A 22,369-nucleotide genomic window follows, 5' to 3' on the forward strand; every position below is an offset into this window, starting at 1 on the left:
TCTCCACACGTATCCACCTAACACAGAGGTCTGGGCTGGGTCCAGAGATCTGTAATCCAGGGCACCCACAAGTGGTTGAGACTTATACTTTGGCTAAGAGGACCTTGACCAAATGATTCTAAGCTATTTATTTTCACACTCGAAACTAGCTATGGCACTGACCCCAAACAAGCTGTGTTCTTGCCTTCGGTGTGGAGCTCACTGTCTCCTCTGCAGGAGTGGGGGGGGGGGGGGATGGAAGGAGCTGCCTTGCGTCTGAAATCTCCACTCGAGGTGAATAATCAGGGTGACCATTGCCTCTCCCGGAGCCACCCCCCGCAGATGCAGGCGTGGGCGGGCGAGGGCGGCTTAATTAGCAGAACCCGTGCCCAGCTGCCAGCAGTCTGGGGCTCGGCAAGGCCACCCAGCATCTGTTAGGGCTTTTCGAAAGCGGGAGGGCAGGAAACCATGGGGGGCAGTCTTTCTCCATGGTGTGTGTTTCCGTTGATGAAATAGTCTGCATGCCTCATGAACCTGTTGATCTTTACCTGGAAAGTCTTGGGAATCTTCTTTACTTGGACGCACATGGTAGGGTGTCTGTTCATCAGCAAGCTGGGCTGCAGAGGGAGCCCCGAGAGGCACACGGTACAGCCATCTGGGCTCAGCCATACATTCTGTATGTTCTTTCTCATCCAAAGATATTTTCCTCTTTCTCAATTATAATCATCAAATATTAGAACAATAAAAGTTCAGAATGGTCAGCAAGTATATTGGCCCCTAAATGCTGACCAAGAAATAGTTATTTTTATAAGTTTTTTTAAAAAAATATATATCTTTATTGATTTCAGAGAGAGGAAAGGAGAAGGAGAGAGAGAGAGAAACATCAATGATGAGAGAGTCATTGATCAAGCCCACAACCCGGGCATGTGCCCTGACCGGGAATCGAACCCCGATTGCCTGGATCCTAGGTCGATGGTCAACCACTGAGCCACGCCTGGCCGGGCTATTTTGATAAGTTTTGTCAGTAAATACACAGAGTTTTCTCATGCCAGGACGTTCTGGCTATATCTACAGGTATTTGTGTATCCCGTCCACGGCAGAGGAACAGCCCAGCGGCCCCGCACGCAGCTGAGTCGCGCTGGCTAACAGAGTGTGCCCATCTCCTGGCTGGGGAAGGAAACGGGAGGCCCAGGAAAGCTGCGCGGGCTTGGAGAGAGTGCGCAGACCCCACACAGACAGTGGCCTGTCTGGGAATGAACTTTTTCCCATCGATGTTCCAAAAGCGAGGGCGAAGGAAACATTATTTGAGCACCTGCTGTACTTGCGCTTTAGGACACAAGGAAAGGATGGAATCAGCGGGCGCCACAGCCTATTTCCTTTGTAATAAAATGAAAACCTGACTACAGTTGGGGAAAAAATGGGGCCACAAATAAAATACGCAGAGCCAAGAGATGCGCACTCGGAAAGAGAGAGCGAAGGTTTTCCACTTAACCTTTGAATGCCTGGAGTCAATGCTTTCTGGAGCAAGGTCTCCACTGAACAGACAATGTGCCTCCACTAAGTGTCTATCTCATTTCTTCTGATATGGACTGAATTGGGTCCCCTCAAATTCATATATGGAAGCCCTAAGCCCCAGTGTACTGTTATTTAGCAGTCTGGCCTTTGGGAGGTAATTAGGTCATGAGGGTGAGGTGCTCACTAAGGGATCAGTGCCCTTACAGGAGAGGAAGAGAGACGGGGAAATATCTCGCCCCCACGCATGCACAGAGAAGTCATGTGATACACAGATTGCACAAACCGCAAGCCGGGAAGAGCATCCTCACGGGATTCCAACATGCTCGCCTTGATCTTGGACCTCCAGCCTCCAGCGCAATAAGAAAGAACTGTCTAATGTTTAAGCTGCACAGCCTGTGGTATTTTGTCCTGGCAGCCCAAGCTGACTAAGACACCCTCTTTCCACCTAGTCCCCGCCTGTTGAGAATAGTGGCCAAATTTAAAATTATTTGCTAATTGCTAACACTCTACCTGGCCGTCTTTGGTTCTTCTGTTCCTGTAGTTTAAATTTTAACCCTGAGATTTTAGTAACTAAAACAAACACCCTTGTTAACTTCCGGGTCCTGTAGGTTTTAGAATCTTCATTTTTGTATACTTCTTTATATCACCAGACTTGGTCATTAGTTCCCAGACTACAGTCATCGGGAGATGTAGTAAAAGGGCACAGACTTTGAATTGCTGACCTGACTGTAGTCTAAGCTCAGCTCCATGAAAACAATGGGATTGTGAATGAGTCACCTCTTTGTGCCTCTCTTCCTTTGTAAACCCACTTCCTCACACTAAAATTAATACTAGAAATAACATAGGATTTTATTGAAGGGCTCGTATGTTATTATTTTTATTATAACTATTTCATTCTTATGATTGTACATTTTACATTGGTCCATGGAGAAAGAACTGACAGGAGTCAGGACTTCATTTTGTTACGAACAAAATCCTCAACTTTCCATGTGAGTCTCTGGCCAAGTCATTTAACCACCCCACGCCAGTTCTCACCCTGTGAGACTGTAATGAAACCTCGCCTTGACCTACAGAGCTTTTGAGAAAAGCAAAACAGGTCTCGTCTGCGAGGGCATTTTGCAAAGTGTGTCCCTTCTCTTTTTTCTGGCCGGACGTTTGACTGCGTGTCCTATGTCTGCCTGCCCTCAAGTTTTCCCATCTAAACACGGCAGTGTTCTCTATAAATGTTCCTGATCAAAATCAAGAAATAAATGCAAAATCCATTAATAAGCAATGGAACCAGCAGAAAGAAAACAACGACAAAAACACATCCTCTGGCACATTGTGATATAAAAGAAAAAGCAATTACCCAAAATGAATGTGTGTTCAGGATGACTTCCCTCATTCGAAAAACAAATGGTCCACGGCCAGCCCGCCCAAACCTGGAATGCACATCCAGCTGCTGGGTGGCAATAGGAGGCTGTCCCCTGCATTTTACAGCCGTGATTGATGAGTGACAACTTGAGAATGGAAGAAGATGAAAGTGCACGTCGAGTGTTGGGGAGCCAGGTGCCCACGTTGGCGTTTCGTTGCCTGCGATTGCTTGGCCTGTGGGCATGAGAGGCCGAAGGAGGAGGTAATGGTGCCAGAAGATTCGGGCCCAGGGACACGGTGGTACTGACTCTTCTAGGCGAGGGAGAGACGCAAAATGAGCGCTGGTGGCCATCCCACCGCCCTTCCCAACAAGCCCGGGCCCGCTGCTTATTCTTTCTTTTCTTCTCTCGCTCCAGAGCAGCGTTTGCTAACCAGCCTGTTATCGTTCCCTTCTGCGGCTGCCACTAGCTGTTATCTTCTCTGAGCTGGTTAATCCTGAAAATGGAAGGCGCCGAGTCCATTCTGCAGGGGATTTGAACTCTAAGGGTACCCAAGAGACAGTGGTCAGAAATTTGACCCACTCTCGTCCAAGTCCACTGGAAAGCCATTTGATTTTTAGATGAATGGAGATTTTGCTCACTCACGGAATTACAAAGATATAGGAGTTGTCCATAGGAGTAGTGAAGGAAGGAAGGAAGGAAGGAAGGAAGGAAGGAAGGAAGGAAGGAAGGAAGGAAGGAAGGAAGTTAGTTCAGAGTTATGTACAAGACACCTTGCTAAATGTTCCAAGGATGTGTAATTTAATTCTATTTCTTAAATCAACTCTCTATTGAGGACCCGCTGTGGATACTATGGTGTGCTCTGGGAACACAGAGCTGAAGAAAAGGGCCTCAAAGAGCTGCCTTTTAGCAGGGGGACAGATATAAGCACATGCATCTCAAACAAATGGTGAGGACATTTGCAGAGGGAGATTCAGAAGGAAGGGTATCAGAAAGCTTCCTGAAAGAGCTGACTTCTGACCTGAGTTTTCAAAGAGCAAGCTTGCCAAGATGACAGAGGGCTCTATCACCTTTTGAACCCCGAGGTCTGACAATTCAGGGGCCATCTTCAATTACCCTTGCAAATCTAGGACCTAGTATATCTTGTGGACATTTAATCAATGTCTTTTAAATTGTTCCTGGAAATCTGCTTTGTACCCCAGTTCTGGTAACTGAATGAACATGTGCACACATACCACAGACTGGTCCCTCTGAGAGAGCAGAGTCTGTAACTGTCTGTCAATGCTATGCATGTGCACCTCCCCTCATTTCCAGCCTGGGCTTGAGGACTAGGGGGCCCCCAGAGCCTGGAAGCCCTCAGCACATGATATAGGAGGACAGGCAGAGCCAGCTGGAGGCGGGACCCATCAGCTGGACATGAACCTGACTCATCCACAGTAACCATGCCTGAAACCAAAGGGAAGCCCAAGGCCTGTGAGCCCCAGGGGCGTCTGCTACCTACCAGTGTTCTGGGGTAAACTTGCATAGTTTTAGTTCAGAAGAAGGTTATCTTATGACTATCCTTGATAGTTTAGACTTAGATACACATGCGCCATTGACTCATATGCTTACCTAGTAAGACTTCAGCTGTATCTCCCTTCAACAAAGCCAAGAGGCTGAAAACACACTTCCCACAGGCAAGGACGTTGAAAAGCCAATCTCTATTAACCATTAAAGTCCTGTTCTCTCTGCACACATTTCACTTCAGAGAGCTGGCTGACCTTTCTGTGATAAATGTAATTTACTCTAAAGTCCAAGGGTCAAATAAATAAGAGGAAAAGCTGACATTTGGAGTCACCATCCATTAGGCTCAATAAGGCCAGAGATCACCTTCAAAGGTAACATGTATCACCCAAATTGATCGTGTTTTGATTCATGGTGACTGGGCAATTTTTGTAGCCTTCCTTTTTCCCCAACTAATCTGCAGCTAGTATTTTGAGGTCTATTTTTTCCTTAACATCCAAGTGGAATAGGACTTGAACCCTGGTAACTAAAGCTGTGTTGCAGGTTGACATCTTAATATTCAGCAGCGAAGTGCTCTGAGGTTTCCCTCTGTTAGTTCAGTCTGGATTTGGGGACAAGGTCTGGATTCTAGGTCAGCCACTGCCATTCATTCTCTCTAGTCTGTTTCCCCCCAAGTTATTTCACCATTAAGATGAAAATTATTACAACAACTACATTTTGATCAGGCTCTGAGCTGGTTACTGAGGTTCCAGCTGTGAGAGAGACAGATAAGAGCTGAGGATCTAACAGGGAGCTAAGCAATAAATAACGTGACTTCAGATCAGGCCGAACGTTGGCTGTGGTTACACGTGTGTACAGTGTCAGGTACGTACGTTAAGCAGCTGTGTGAAAGCAGTGGTTCTTCTGTTTACAGCTGCATGAGCTGAGAAAAGTGCTTGATCTTGTCGAGAAAAGGGAAATAAAATATTAATTTAACAAATATTTATGGAAGGTAAACACTGTCTAAATTCTTCCAGATGATGGGGATATAATATTCAATAAAGAAACACGGCTGCTCCACCCCTGAGCTTACATCTATTACTTATCCCAGGGTTTATTTGGGGGCTGTTTACAAAAATTATATGTGAAAGTCTACTTAAAATAAAAAATAAATATAATTGTTAAATGTGTGATAACAACTTATTTACTTGTCATCAAATAGGAATCCGTGTTAACCTCCCCTCTTCATGACCACCCAGCAGAGAAGATATCTGTCCATATCGGTGACCTGAACAGTCAGGTCAGGTGGTTCCTCTGAGCCTTCAGGGGAGGAGAGTGTGATTCAGGACTTTCAATGAGTGCTGAGTGCATTTTTAATAACTGAGAATTTTTGAACATCCCAGTCTGTCTCTTATTAGTGGAAGTTTTCCATTAACTTGGTTATTATTAAACAAAGACAAGACAGGGTGAAGGGAGTGGCAGCGATGGCAACCAGGGCTCGGAGGGCACAGGCCCGGGCAGGCCCTTCCAGGCTGCTTCCGGACAACAGGGGGCAATGATGCGGCCTGTCTACCACAAACCTGAGCACAGGCTCAAAATTCCCACAACGTGCCCCAGGCACTCACCCCAATTCAGCGGAGCTGGAACAAGCCTTGAAATGTAGTTTTTGTTCCCCCTTCTGGCTCAAAACTAACTTTGCAATTGAGGACCACTGAATTTCTATGATTGCACATGGAATGATGACAAGGAAAGCACTGGAACCCAAATCTAGTGCCCATTTTCTATTTTTTCTATTTTTGTTTCTCTCAACAGACCATCTTGATGCTCAGTCACACATATATGGTTTGATATCAGCAATTTAGACCTGCTCCACAGCCTTGCCTTTCTCTTACGTCTCCTACATCCAACATTAATAGCATCTAATCGTAGGTCACACTTTTTAGAATCACTGAGTAACAGAAAGGTGCATCTGAATCCCAGAAGTTAAGATGATTTATACAAACTTCCTGATACATAACTGAAACTGATGCCATTGGCTCCTGGCCTGTCGTCCCTTCTTGTTTTAGCAATGCTGGCCCGACTCCCACTGCCAGCGCCCGGCTCCTCACCGGGCAGCCCTGTGCACAGCCGCCCTCTGCCCAGGAGGGTGCGCAGGAAGCGAGGAAACTGCGGCCTCCTGGGGGAAGCCCTTGACCAGCTCCGAGGAGTGGCTGGGTGGTGCCCCGACTCCATCCTGCTTCCGGTGGGACAGAGCGGAGGCATGTGTCCTGCACTGGCTTTCACGTTCCCAGCAGGATTAAGCTCTAGTTGCCAACTGTGGTGATCACGTCATTGTCAATACACCTTTCCCTGGCTCCTCCCCTTCCCCGACTCACGTCCCCACCACCTCCTGGTGTTTCTTGAGATCAGGTCCCAAGTGAACTACTGACACTCTAATCTTTGTCTCAGGGTCTCCTCCTGCAGACCCCAAATCAAGACAAAATGTGTCCACAAAGCAAATTTACTGAATGTACACACAAGTCAACTCCAGCTCTGAGGCTGGGAAAATGGCAGTAAACAAAACAGAATAAAATCCTGCTGCCACTGTGTCAAATGCGTGCTAAGTTTCCTCCGCCCGGCTTAGTGGTTTTCTCAGCTGGAGAGAAGAGGAAGGAGAGCCTCAGCTTTAGCCCTACACCGGGATCAAAGCATGATGCCGGGTCAGAACGCGCATTTGTATAGCAGTGTACGTTGTATAAAAATTTCTCCCATTGTACCTTAAAAACAAGCAACTAGAAAACTTGAAAAGGCAGGTTGGGAAGCCATCATTCCTAGGAGACTGAGGCACAGAGACTTGATTTGGTGGAGTATTTCTGCAGGTGAGCATCAGGCCAGAACTCCAGTTCACTGAGCAATCTCGCCCACCTCAGAGAGCACGTCACTATAAACTCTATGCACAGAACACGAGAACCGTGCCGCAGGTAAAACGATCGCTTCCAGTAATCCTGGCCTGACACAATCGCAGTGTCCTCACCTCCCTCTGAAACAGGCCCATTAGGTCACTGCTGGGAAGAGCTGCGTCCGTGGCCCATTGATTTGCTTTCATAGGGCAGCTGTTTTCCTGGCAGAAGGCTTTGTTGATGACATTAGGTAGATGCCACTTGTCATGCATTACCGAAGTTTATAGCTCTGGGGAAGTGAATGAAAACAGGGAAAAAATAGCTGTTGCTTAAAATAAGAATCTCAAATGTTGGTGCAATGATGTGTCAGGGGGAGAAGGTTACCATGGAGATCTAGGCCTTGCAACACATTTTGCCAAATTCTTCTTTTTTTTTTAAATATGTCTTTATTGATTTCAGAGAGAGGAAGGGAGAGGGAGAGAGAGATAGAAACATCAGTGATGAGAGTCATTGATCGGCTGCCTCCTGCATGCCCCTGGCTGGGGATCGAGCCCAAAACCCGGGCATGTGTCCTGACCGGGAATCGAACCACGATCTCCTGGATCATAAGTTGATGCTCAACCGCTGAGCCACATCGGCCGGGCAACACATTTTGTCTGAGATAGTGGAAAGAGCCTTAGGCTGGAAAAGACCCTGATGCATCTCCACCCACACAGGGCCCACATCCTGACCACTGTATCTGCCGATGGGCCAGGGCATACACCTTGATGCTCCCAGCTTCATTCCAGCTCATGGGAGAAGTTTAGCCTGGATGGGAAATTACCAGCAACTCAACGCCACCATCTGGTACCAAATGAAAGTAAATATGGTTGGCAATATTCCTGGGACCCATTATCCCAAGGGTCATCAGAATAGCAGGAAGAATAGCAGCAGCCATTCATAGGTCACATCCCCTAGGCAACACGTTGGCCATGCAAACCCATTTTTTATATTGACTCTCAAGGCTACATGCTGAAGGATGTATGCCTACCTCTGACTTACAGACAGGACAGCTGAGGCTCAGAGGCATGAAGTGATGTGCTCTGACCACTCAGCACAAAGAGGAGGAGCTCCGACTCAAACCCAGGCCCCTGTTTCTCTGGACATGCTTTGTGGTTCTGCTTTCTCTTCCGTCTCACCTTCTTGAGTTCATGGAGGTGAGTTTCTTCTCTGAACGGCCCCTCCTTTCCTTGCTGTTTTCTTTCTCAGCTAAATTTCCATTTGCCCTGAGACCTCACCCCTGTCGGGCCCACCTGACTGAGACACTAATACGCACAATTGGGTTTGTTCCCCAACATCACACTCCTGCTAGTCTAGGTCTGCACTGCCTTCTGGGGTAGTTACCAGGCCACAGTGCACACTCTCCTGTTGTGATGCACTGACCTTAGGAGGCAGAGGTTCTAGGCTTTGCTCTCTTACCAATAAATGTGAATCGTTAAACACTTCAGGTGTCTGCTTCTGCATCTTTGGAGAGAGGGCTATCTCGGTTGATTTCCCCTTCCACAGTAAGGGACATAACTCCACTGTATATTAACTACTTACTATGCAGCGACTACACTAAAGAGAGGTAAATTTACATGTTAAGTAGAATTCAGAAAAAGAACAAAGTATTGTGAATGGAAAAACCTAGGCAGCACCTGACTTCCATTTTTAGGCCTGGGGTTTCAGCAGGTGGAGAAGATAGACCTGCAGTCCGACCTGAGAAAACTTGGTGGACCAGGACCAGGGACCACTGACTGGGCTCAGAGGCAGAGGGTGTGGAAATGTGGGGAGATGAGCTGTTGTGTTGCTCCAGGAGACATAGAAACAGGAATCTCATCCAACACCCTCGTTTTCAGATGGGAAATCCTTACAGTCACTGGAATTTTCCCATTTATCCAGGGAACTCAGAACTGGCTCATTTCAGAGACATAAGTAAGTACTCCAACCTGTTATTTTTGCTGAATTGACTAGTTCATCCTTATGAGATGCTTAACCCAAAAAGCTCTTGGAGTACTAGTTAAGGTGACACACTGACAAGGTGCCAAATAATCTAAGAAATCATGACTGCCGGTGAATACAAGTATAGATATTTAAAAAAAGAAATAAAAGGGGGCACTTAGGTGTTTCTGTGGCTGCCTTCTTTGGTCATGTGACTCATATCATCTACTGGGTTGTCAAAATTAGATCTACCTTTTAAATAACACTCCCCCAAGCAATTTTCTGTCCATGACTCTTGAGCACAAAACAAGAAGAGAAAACTAATAAATAATCCAAGAAATTCTAAAGGCCAGTGTGTGTGACCTGACTTTTCCTCCTACAGTAGCCAAAGAACATGATCCTACTCCAGTTGCCCCAAATTCCTGGCATCTCACACCATCTGGCAGCAGGTGAGGAATCCTTTGAGAATCTGACAAAGACGTCACAGCCTGCATAGAGGCAGACTCAGAAAAATACTCACTTAATGGCATACACACAATGTTGTTTATTGCAGATCTGTGTATACCACAAAAGCATGTACATCCACAGGGAACATTCCATCCACTTCAAATTTTAAACTTGCTTAAGAACTTCTGTTTTATACTTTAGAAAATGTGTTCAAAAAATCATATAAAATGTACCTCTCAGTTGTAGCTGTGGGAAACCAAGGTATAAAGTGGCCTCCCCTCATTCCCACCCACAGCTGGTACAAAACTTTAGGTCATACTATGTGACACTGTGTTATTTTCTCAACTGCCCATGCCCTTGGTGGGCAGGAATAAGTGGGATGCAGTGCAGAGCACATTTTATATCTAACTGTAAATAAAGCTCGGTGGAAAAGATGAAAAGGCATCTCTCCAAGCTGCCTTTTCTAAGGAAGGCGGGATGAACTCTGGGGAGTGTAAATTGGGCAGGTGCAGAGCCCACGGGAGCCCTGCTTCCTGTGGACACGCACGTGCTATGTTCTTCTAATATTCATTCGTGTCCCGTGTTGAAACATCAATCACCCGTAAGTGGGTTTCACAGCCCCGATACGCTGTTGTTCCTTTGGCTACAACTAGGTCTCCCTCATTCAGGAGACAATCAGTAAAACATAGATTTGCCAGGCTTAATGGAATCTTCCATAATAAAGACTGCCTTCTCCATTTGATAAGAAAAGAGATTTTTAAACAGGCTCTTGTGTCCTGAATGTCAAAATCTCTTCACGGGGCTTGCAAAATTGTCCAGGCCATTAGTTGCCCTCTAGGCCACAGATCTGCTCCTACTCACGTCCTCTCTCAGGCTCCAGAACCGTCATAGCCCAGCTTGTATTCATCTTTCTGACCCTAAGTTCTAGCATTCTATTGGTTATTTAACCAATTTTTATTGAGGATGGATCTTGTGCAAGGCCCTGTGGGTGTGGTGGGAGATACTAGGAAGCAAAACCAAGTCTTTGCCTCCACGATGCTCACATTCCAGGGAGAGACAGACTGACGGTGAAATAACTAGACAATGCAGCCCAGGAAAGGAATGCCGGGGTGTCGGGAGTGGAGGGAGGTGGGAAGTGGGCTTACCTGGGATGGCTGCTCCTGGGACTCTGTCTGCAGGGCTCTCACTGGAGCAAAGACCCGGATGCAAGGGAAGAGACTGCCCGTGACTGTCAGGAGGGAGAACATTCCACATCCGAGCACCAAGTGCAAACACTGAAGGACAGTGCTGGTGCCGGATGGAGGGGAGGGGCCCGCGGTGTGCCACACAGGGTGGCCTCAAACAGAGGTGGAAGAAGGAGAACTTAAAATAGTACCTGCCCCGCCGTACACCTGCACTGATATCGTTGTAGGGGTACATCTGTGCTCTCCCCACGCCTGAGCGTCCCCTGAACATCCATACTGAAGCCACCTTGCAAAGCCAGCGGTCTTGCTAATGTGCTCTGGCTGAGCAGGTGCAATGGGCGGAGGCAGAGCCAGAGTATTTCATGTTCACTCTCGTTTCTAATACCCCTGTAAATAGGTCAAGGGTGTGATTATTCCAGTTTTGTAGACAAAGAACCTGTGGGGATGGGATACCTGTGCCAGCCCCCTCAGTCACCCAGCTGTAGAGGCTGGGAACTCGGATCTGCTCCAGAGCCCACGCTTCACTCACGGCGTCGCTTTCTCGGGAATCAGATGGAAGGGCCGCTTTCTCCTGACATTAAAGGGGAGTGGATTCGGCCAAGCATAGCGGATGATGGAAAATTCTGTTTGTGAGTGTATCAGGCAAAGTCTGGAAGGAGACACATATCACCTTCAAAGGAATGTTTGAACAGAGTGCAACGGCGGGTGTGGGCCGGACGGGAGTCCAAGAGGGATGGTGAAGCTCCCAGGCCCTGCACTGAGGGAAGCCACCCTCGCCCTTCATCTTGAGAGGCCAGGGGAAATTGCCAGAAGCTAGTAAGACTCTTTAAGATATAATAACAATTGCTTCTGTGGGAAAGAGGCTGCCAGACAGAGTTTGCCAGGGTGACTGGCTCATCTTGGTTTGCCCAGAATTTCCGTTTTACACCAGAAATTCTGCACCTTGAATAACTTCCCTGTCGCAAGGAAAGAGAATGCTGAATGACCTTAGCTGTGATCTCATAGAACAGGACGGTCAGTGCCAAGCGTCAGCCCAGCAAGAATGGAGACACAGGGGGAATAGGTTCTCTTACCTCTCCCTCCTGCCTCAGTGCCTTACACTGCCCTTGACCAACCCTGAGGGGAAGCTCAAATGCTAGGGCGTCTGTGTGGTTCTGTCCATAAAGATCAGCCTGAGGGGGCTCAGAGAAAGACAGGGCAGGACAGAGACTGGATCTGAAAGGTCACATTGGAAAATACGGGAGTGGAGCAGGAGGCAGGCTGTTTGCTGGGCATGATGGGGCACAGGGTCCACTTGTTGCCATGGGAGACCCTGAGAGGCTTATAGAAGACTCCCTCCTGAGCACGGCATTCATGGCTCTCTGAAGGCCCTGACCTGACCTCCCAGGCCATCCAGTTGTCCCTGTGCACACTCAAACTTCACCTGCATGGCACACTTTCCTTTCCTCAGTCTGGATCTGCTGACCTGCTAATTCTGCTCTGCCATGTGGTTCTCTCTTACCCTGTCTCTCGGCAGTTCATTCACCTCAGAGACTAACCTAATGTCACTGCCGTCCAGCGACAAATTGACTAAGTATCCTCGATTCCCCCACTACAGTTTACACCTTGCAAACACCATCTACTTACCTGTCCTGTCATGTGTCTCCTGAGTGTCTCTGAATCTTCCCTGCTCTACCCAGATGCTGAGACCCTGGTTGACAGCCGCTGTATCATTTATTTTTGTATCCCGGCCGAACCGAGCGTGATATGTTACACAATGTGTGTGTTCAGTGAACTCTTGCTCTGCGTAGAACTGAACTGAAAAACAAAATGCGACAGAGGAAATGTCCTGAAGCCTTAAGCCTCCACCAGGATCCTAGATGGCCTGAGGATTTAATGAAAAGAGTAATATAAGTTTCTCTCGGGGCCTTCTGACCTCTCTATTCTCGTGAAGTAAAATGCTCACTTCTCTGCTTCTACCAGAAAGGGATTCTGCCGAGAGAACGAGAATATTCTGGAGCCTGTTGTCGTCAAATGAAAACCAGCGTGGGGTTCAAGGACAATCATGGAATGTTGCCAAGAGAGGGCCGTTTGCGGACGGGCCCCACAGCTCTTCCCGGTGGAAGGGAGATTTCTCCACGCTCAGCCGAAACGTGCGGTGACGGATGAAGGCGAGGAAGGCCCATGCTTCAGTGTTTTTAATAAGTCTGTTCTAAATACTATAAAAGAACATGTTATTCATTTATGTGTTTATTTTACAGTTGCCCATTAAACATCTCACATGTTCCCAGTGATGTATTACGGTAAGAAAAAGAAAAGCATGTGGAGTCAGGAGACAAGGACTTGAGTCCTGGGGTTACTGCCCCTGGGGGCCTGGACCCCAGCATTTTACTTGACCTCTCAGAGAGTCTTTTCCACATCGATGGAGTTGGGACAACAGTGAATCTCCTGCTTCCCAGGTCTGTTTCAAGAATCAAATGTTGGAGACTCTTAAGAGTCACATAAGAGTTACACATTAAATAACATCTTAATGACTCTCTGTATCTCGAGTTCCTTCCAGTAAAACAGGGATAGTTTGCCCAGCCCTGACGTAGGTGATAGGTGACCCCCTCCAGACCAAATAAGGGCAGCGCCACCAGGTTCCAAATCAGCAGGTGCCGACGAGCCTTCCGAGGAACACAGACGACAGCGATGAAGGATTAACCGACTGCGCCCGGAGACCAGCTTTCCCACGGGGGCTGGCCAGCCCAGCTCTGTCTCCACAGGGGGGTTTTCCTGCTGCCTCCCCGTGCAGCAAGCCGTGAGTTCATAAAGATGAGGTGCAGAGTTTGCAATGCATGTGCCGTCCTCTCTCTGGTGAGGCAGGCAGTCCCAGAATTTGAAGAGCTGAACTCCGAACGACGCAGGGCAGCGAACTGAGGACCCTGTACTAAGCTATCTCGGGCTGCGATGCAGAAGCAGGTTATGAGGGGAAAGGAAAAAGCTCCTGAAAACTGGCCGGGACCAGGGTAGGGCGAGGACACACACTGTCTGGGCCGCTCCCGGCCGATGGTGCGGCCTCCATCCAACCCCAGGCACAGACACTCCCACAGCGAAGGTGCCCAATGAAGGCTCTGCCAACGCAGGGTCTAGTCCAAATCACACCTGCCCGGGGTCAAGCACGTATTTATGGACAAGTTATTCAAATCCTTTGCCTCTTGTCTCTAAAATGGATAAAATAGTACCTACTCCATACATTCTGAGAGGGGGTTAAATCAGCAAAACACATGTAAAGGATTTAGTACAATGCCTGGCATATGTTAAGCTCTTGATAATTTTTATTATTACTCTTATTGCATTAATGAGTGAAGGACTTACTGGATGATTGAATAATTTACTGAATGACATCACATTTTAGTGAGAGAAGATGAACCTACCCCAGAGAACACAGGGCTGGAGCTCACCTCAGGCCCTGGGCCCTGGGCCCTGTGCTGGGCGGTCTCCATGAGAGATCCTACTGGCCATTGCAATTGCGGTTCCACTTTGCAGGCTGGGGGTTCTCTCTCTCTGCTTGTACAGAGAAAATCTAGTTTACTAGATTTATGTTTACTGATGAACCGTCATAGCCACCTCTGTCTCCCTGAAACTGTGTTCGGGTCGCCTTAATTAGAAAGCGGGGTGTTCCGAATCTATCAGTCACGTACAGATAACCGCTGCTTTCATTTCACCGATAATCAATCTCATCATTAAGTCCACTCGACTCTCCTAGATCTTGGAGAACGGTATTATTTCCTATGTGTATTATTATTTTTTTGTACTAGCCCCTTTCTCACCCATTAGCAAAGCACCCATCCTGCGCCGGCTTCTCCAGCTCACAGCCAGCCCCAGAGCGGAGACTGAACAAAAGTGGGAGCAAGCTCACAGCCTGAGCTTAGGTCTGAATATAGAGTGCGCAGAAAAGGTGTTAGGTCAGCAAAACATGGAAAGACGGGCCTGAGAGACATGATGGGAAGGGAAGCGGGGCACCCCAGGCAGCAGGAGCAGCAGGTGGGAGCGTGTCCTGGGGAAACTAGGTCTGTAGGTTACAGGATCCCTGGGATAACGGTCGTTTGCGTGGTGGGGCGATGGTGGCTTCCCAGGTATCAGTGGACACAGTTGGCCCTCTAGCAACCAGGGTTTTTACCTCTGAGGTAGGAAAGATAATTACCTAGGCTGAAAAATAAAGTTACCCTAGTTTTCTCTTTAAAATCCCTTCTCCAAGTTCCTTGAAATGACATTCTAAGGAATGGTCACAGCGCCCTGATTTCATCAGAACAGTCCTCTTCCTACTTCTCCATTTTTCCCTTACGATGATCATAGGCCCTTGGTCAGTAGAGAGAAGACCTTTCAAAGTCACGTCAGGCCTGTCCCCGTGGTCTCAGCTCCACGTGGACAGAGCACGTGGCTGGGGCAGCCTGAATTCTCTGAGGCTACACATCATTCTACAAACCTTGGGGCCTGCCCTTGTCTATGCGCCAAATATTTCTGAATCCTCCCGTTGACTGGCATGGCAGAAGCCCAGCTCTTAGTGGACGCTTAGAAGACACAGACGTTAGTTAAATGCAGCCGTTTCCTAGCATTTTGAAGGTGGGGTAGTGTTTTAGGTGATGGGAATATAGACGGAGTTTATAGCAAACATCCCTTTGAGACCTGGGAGGAGCTGAGTAGTTCTTTTTACCACCCAGGTCCTGGCCAGGACTGGACCTACATTTAGGTTTTGGACATTAACATTATCATAACAGGCTCCCTCTTAGATTATCTTTATGTTTAAGTGAGGTTTCCTTTCTTCCTTGCAAAGATATATATGTTCGGGTTTGAATTAAAATAATAATGTATATTTAGCAAAACAGAAAAAAAGTGATCCTAGGCAGGGGAGGCAAGACTGTCTAGGTTTATAACATTAAAATACAAGGGATATTGGATGCTACAAACACTTGGGTACACCTCCCGGCACTCACAAGTGCACACATATATATTCTGACCATATGTAGGGATCATATAATTTTTATGGGATATTTTTTCATGAAAGACTATGATCCACCTGAATGTTGCTCATGGGACCTTCCTGTGCGTCGGTAAAGTAGGTCTAATGAAACCTCTAGGGATGGTTGTGATAATTGTATATTTATTGATAACATTCACTTAGGAATTGTTTTCTCAGTTTACTCATCAACTTAGAGTTGGTAACTGGAAGATGCTTATTTTAACTGAGCAGAGTGTTACAGTGACACAACTAAAATCCCACTGGAAAGAGGGGCTCTGTCTTCTGATTAGGTAATTTCTTGAATTTTGCTCCTTTCTCCAGTGACAGACTCCGCTCTAAACTGGCTCTGGATGAGCTGCCAGCTGTGATAGTTGAGATCCTAGGACACAGGTACTGTGCCTGCCAGCAGTCCCTGGTTGAGACCCTAGGACACAGGCACCATACATGCCAGCAGTCCCTGGTTGAGATCTGAAGACACAGATGCCATTCATGCGAGCAGTCCCTGGTTGAGACCCTAGGGCACATTTACATTACATGTCAGTAGCCCATGGTTGAGACCCTAGGGCACAGGTTCTGTTCATGCCAGCAGTCCCATAGCACCTGGGAGATGCCAGTTTTTACTGGTTGTGCTCACTTTCAGCCTACAAAAGCATCAGTTTTATATGGTCCAACTTAACCCTTGTGAAGCCTTGATCTCATGCTTACTTTCCTTCACACCCCCCACTGATCTAACAGCAAACCATGTGGATTGTCTCCAGATTATGTCCTAAAACAAACTTCGACCAGCCGTGCTCTTGTAACCCCTCTCTCCTGGAATACTTATTTCCCTGTTACTACTCACTGCAATTCCTGGCCTACTTTTCACGAAGTATTTACTAAATCATATCCCTCCAATGGCTGGCCAATCGCAACAAGAATGAAATTATTGTAGTTGATAAACTGTCTCTCATGGTCTACGACACTCCACATGCCATGACCTTCCCTGGCTCCAACCCCATCCTCCTGCTCTCCCTTTGTTCGCTATGCTGGGATCACACTGGTCTTGGCTACACGCAGCCCAGTTCCCAGCTGAGGGCCACTGGACTTGGTCTTCCCTCGACCTGGAGTGCTCTTCCTCCTTTGGTCACATGCCTCCTCTCTCCCCAAACCTTCCTCAGCACCCTAATTATCCCCCCCTTTCAGCCATCCTGTCTATACCAAAAGTGCATGTCGGGATCCAAGAGGACTTACGTTCAGCATCTTCCCCATACAACATTCCATGTGGAGTAGGACTCTGGGTGCCTGGTGAATGCCATATCCCCAATACCAAATAACAATAATTCTTGGCAGGCAGTGTGAATGCGAGCGAGCAGTATTTGTTAAGTAACTGAAGACAGGTCGGCCCTAACCCTGGTGGCAGCACTGGTGTGCGTGTATAGTATTTGTGTAGCCCGCTCTTTCTTCAACTCCCTGTTGGGCTGGGAGTCAGTTAAGCTCTTGATGTAACAGGGAAATCGGTGGTCTCTATTGCCCCCGACAGCCTTGACACAGGCTCAATATGTCTTTGTATTTTCAAACATAATAATCACCCTGAATCTCACTGACGTTTCCATGGGGAAACGTGGAGGTGGATTCTCACTGCACACCACCCAGCAAGCAAATTCACAAATCCCCTTCAGACATTCTTCCTGAAACTACGCTCTTCCTGAAAGTCCTCTCCCTTTCCCCATTCCTGTCTGGCTCCCATCCACTGAGATCAGAAATTCCCACTGGAGCCTCTGAGGCATCTAAGGTTTATTGCACCAATGAGTTTCATAGCATCTCAGCAGCTCCCAACATGCACACCCAGCAACGGAAACCAACCAGAACAAAAATAAAAAAATGGAAATCTTCAGGTTACTGAGTTTCACACAATAAATACTTTTATGTCTCTAACTTTATCCATTTCTATGTTCAACAGGAGTGTGTTTTTATGTAGATGCATTTTCTGTCCAATCTGCTGAGACCTCGCTTGACTCAAACCCAGGGTCTTGGGTAATAAGCCGGGCAGCTGCTGTTTTAGAAGGAACCCTGGAGTTACCCTGCCCACATGCAGCCCAAGTCCCTTTCTATTTAAATGACTTGGGATAAGTTATTTAATTGTTCTTGGTCTCTGCTTCTTTATCTATAGAGAAAAGTGGTGATAATTCCCACTCCAAAGGCAGCTGGCCGTGTCAGTGGCATGATCTCTGAGTGTCCGTCCCTGCGTGGTGCACAGTGCGCCTCAGATGTGGATCACGACTGTGTGCTTTTGGCAATTCCATGACCTCTCTGTGCTTCAGCATCCTTTACTAAACTGGGTATGATAATATAAAAGTGTTGCAATGACCTATCAAGTAGATCAGGCCCTGGGAGAGGCCCACTGTGCGGGAAGGCGGGTCAGACTGGTGAAGGTGGTTTGGGAGAGGTCCACTGTGCGGGAGGCAGGTCAGACTGGTGAAGGTGGTTTGGGAGAGGCCCACTGTGCGGGAGGGTGGGTCAGACTGGTGAAGGTGATTTGGGAGGACTCACAGGAGGGTGGACCAGGCTCATCCAACAGAGCTGCGGTCAGGAGCTCTTCACAAAACGTAACGTAAGTGAAGCATTTTAGTTTTACCGTCCAACACCCAGTCTCCCTATAGAGGAACTAGGAGAGCATGGGGGAGAAATTGTGCCTGACGCTGGCATCTAATTCAGGTCAGCCTGGTCCAAGGTCATCTGAGACAGGCTGTCACCAGGGGCCCTGCTACAAACCTACAAACCAGGTGCCTTTGTATACGGCCTGGTCCCAGGCCTTCTCCTAACATCTTCCCTCCTCCAGTACTTCTCTCCACAGGCCACTGGCAGGAAATAAGCCCCAGGTAATAGGTGGCCCTAAAGCAGAAACCCAGCCACTAGAAGAAGAGGCTTTATAGGTAGGAGGCTTTATAAGAGGCTGCTTTCTTTGCCTCTTGCTCAAGCCCCCTCCTTTTCAAGGCAAGGTTTGGGTTCAGGAAACATGCGCCAGACTCTTACCCTAAAGCCGTCTGCGTGGGTGGGGGGGGGGGCTCTGGGCTAGGCTGGGCTCTCCCGAGCCAAGCAGGTCTCCTCCTGCCTCCAGCCTCGCTCAGGCGGCTGAGAGCCCTCATCTCTCCCTGCGGCAAAGGCGTGGAAGAGGGGATGGGAGGGAAGGCAGGGGAAGTGTCTCTGAGCTCTGCGCCAGTGAAATGGCCCTGTCCACCGGAGCACAGGTAGCATTTTCCTCCCTTGATTTGCTCATTAAACCCTTCTGGCTGCTTCAATGTATTTCCCTAGGCCCTGTCAGGAAAGCTGCTTCTCCGGTGATTAGAACACAGCCAACTGGCCTTCTGGACCTATCACTACCCTTTTCCTAATGATCTTATAATGGCTGCTGGGCTTATTCAAGCCACTTGACAGATAATGAAGTCAATTATGCAGACTCCAAACAATGCCTCTTATTTGGAACCGTTTCTTGTTTGGTTTTGTTTTGTTAAGTGGAGTCAGGCAATAGCAAGATGCATGCTAATCTCACATCCATTTCTTACATTTTCACAATGGTCTGGAGGCAAGCTCCAATATGGCCATGGATTGCAAGGGGGATAATAATACTGCTCACAGACTGTGTGTGGAAAGAATTAAATTAAGTGAGTTATATATGCACTTCTTAGGAGATTATTTTGACGACTACGTTAGCTATTGCCATTGTTACTCATAACAGATGCAGCCTTCCTGACTGTGTGGAGGGAAGTGAGTTGGAGTAGGGGAGGTAACCGAGGGATCAAAACAGGGAGGGATAGAAGGCGAGCTAGTTGCTATTGATTTAGTTTATAAATATATATGAAGTGACTTGGTTTTTCAGACCATGCACCTGGAGGGCTGGAGGGACTTCCACGTCAGCCTCAGGATCCACAGCCCAGAGCTCCTGCATAGTGATGGGCTTTCTAAAGACACAGGAAATTACCTGGAGGTCTGAGCAGATGCTGGCCCCTCTCACACCACCACCTCTGTGTCCCTTCTAACTGCAGGCCTCTGGCTCTCAGAAGTGTTTTGGGATCAGGCTCACACGCCAGCGGAACCAGAGCAGCCTAGCAGCTGTATCATCCGGGTTTTGTCATGGCCCAGGTGGTTCCTCACCTTCTATCCACCACCTATTTGCTCTCAGCAGTTTCCTGGGGTGAAGAGAGAATAAAATTGAGGATAGGATATTCTGTATGTTGTTCTTGGAGCAACGCATTTTTCTTTGTCATTAATGGCAAATTGCCTGAGTAGAACAGGTGGCCCATGCACACGGTGCCTCTACACAGTGTGATGTCTGGGTGGGGTTTGCTTTTGTGTGCTTGTCCCATCATGATGAATTCTGACTCCTGCTCGCTGAACTCTTTCAACTATGTTTCGTTGCTTTTCCTGGAAGGGGTTTAATCTGCAGAGAGTTGAGGATTCTTGCGGGTTTTCTTCACCCATTATTATGGGTAGTTCTTCAACATTTCTCTGCACTGGCCCATCAGTTTTCACACACGTAGTCCCCTGAGCCTCGCCTTAGGCATGGCAAAGAGAATGTTTTACTCACTGCAGCCTCACGCTTCCCCACTTCCTTACCTTAGATATTCAGCCGCCTTATGATATCAACCTTGTACCGCTGCTTGAAACCAAAGCACTGCAAACATCGGTCATTTTCACTGAGTTCTCAATGTCTCCTACTAGCTTCTTCAGCTCAGTCCTGGGTTTAAAGTGACAGACACCAACTCAAACTAAACAAGGAAGGAAGAAGGAAGGAAGGAAGGAGGGGGGAGAAGGGAGGGACAGTTACTGGCTCGAATGGCTTGGAAAGTTCAAGGCCTTCTGACTTCATCGGGGCTAGGTCAGGGGCTCCCATGACACATCAGTCACTTGCCCTCCTCTGCAGGTGGCTGCATTTGGCTGTTTCCTGCAGGTGATCAGAGAAGGTGGTCTCTGGCAGGTATATGGGGCTCTCGCAGCTTGATATTCGAGAGAAACAGAAACTTTCTCTCCCAGAGCCCGGAGAGAACATCTCAGGCTCTCAGGCAAGGTGCGAAGGTCGGATGGCTGGCTGGCTGGTTCCACAAGCATCCTTGAACCGATCACCACGCTAGGGTAACTAGAGCACTCTGATTGGCTACTTTGTAACTTGGGAGTGTGACATCTTCTTTAAGTGACAGTAGAAAGGGAAGATTTCCCAAAAGGAAGAAAAGGTTTGTCCAGAAGAAAGACGAAAGGCTTCAGGTCCTTAAAACCAGATGTTCCTGCCAGTGACCCAGCTCTCATCTGCATCAGGCCTGTCTACTCATGGGCCCTTGCATACAAAAAGGAGCGGATATAACATTGCTTTTCACGGTGTAAAGGCTCATGAAGACCTTAAAGGGTGCCCCCCAGACAGCAGCCTGGGGTAATCACCCCATTCCAAACACTTCTGTGATATCCTGCACTTTGAAATAAAGCCACTCATCCATTCAGTGATGGCCACACCCAGAGAGAATGTGTCCATGGCCTTGGCGGTGCTGGATATCATGTGTCCATGATATCCATGTGTCCGTGTGCCCATGATATCCATGTGTCCATGTGTCTGTGTGCCCATGATATCCATGTGTCCATGTGTCCATGATATCCATGTGTCCATGATATCCATGTGTCCATGTGCCCATGATGTCCATGTGTCCATGTGTCCATGATATCTTGCTTCACGCTCTCCCCCTTGCTGCATCTTTTTGAGTCTCGGATGGTTTGGTTTTCTCCATCCTACAGAACCCTCTAGCTAGCATGGAAGCCAGACTACCTGGAGATTCACCGGCCACACCGAGAGCACAGCACGGCCTCCAGATCCTACACCCCAGTCTCCTCCCCGTTTACTCCTTTAGCTTCTATACTCACTTCCCCTCCCTCCAAGAAGTTAGACAGGACACTGTGGGAGGCAGGCTACCCCCCCCGCGGGAGGCAGGAGGGTGGAAGTCAGCGGCACTGAGAGGTCACAGCAGCTTGTGGAGGCTGCTGCTTTGAAGGCTCCTTTACACCCCACGTCTCTCCCGGCTACTCAGCCTTGGTTCTCAGGGAGGCCGAGACCCCCTGGGCAGGGAGCCAGGCCAGCTCTCATGCTCAGGGCCATTGTGAAGAAAAGGGGTGCTCCCTCATGCTCACCTCCGAAGCCTTGCCTCTGTCTCATTCTGACATTCAGTCTGAAGTCTGGAGACAGTTTGAAGGATAGAGAGGAGCCATGGAAAGAGAGCAGGAGAGTCAGAAAGAGATCAGAAGGCGTCACGTTGCTGGTTTTAAGATGGAGCAGAGGGGCTGTGAATCAAGAAATGTGGGTGCCTCTAGAAGCTGAAAAGGGCAAGAAAAGAACCCCCCCCCAGAGCCTCCAGAAGGAACCCAGCCCTGCTGACACCTCAATTTTAGCCCCAGAAACCCAATTACAGTCCTGACCTCCAGGTCTGTACCATAACTGCTCTGTTTCGGCCATTTGTTTACAGTGACCTGTTACAGAGCAACAGCAAACAGGCGCCCTGGTCTCGAGCCCACCCTTCCCGCAAGATCTCCCACGTCGTGCAGGGAGCAGAGCGCGTGCAGCGGTCACCTCGCTAC

This window comes from Miniopterus natalensis, chromosome 16 (genome assembly GCF_054644295.1).
Source record: "Miniopterus natalensis isolate mMinNat1 chromosome 16, mMinNat1.hap1, whole genome shotgun sequence".
NCBI classification, from domain to species: domain Eukaryota; kingdom Metazoa; phylum Chordata; class Mammalia; order Chiroptera; family Miniopteridae; genus Miniopterus; species Miniopterus natalensis.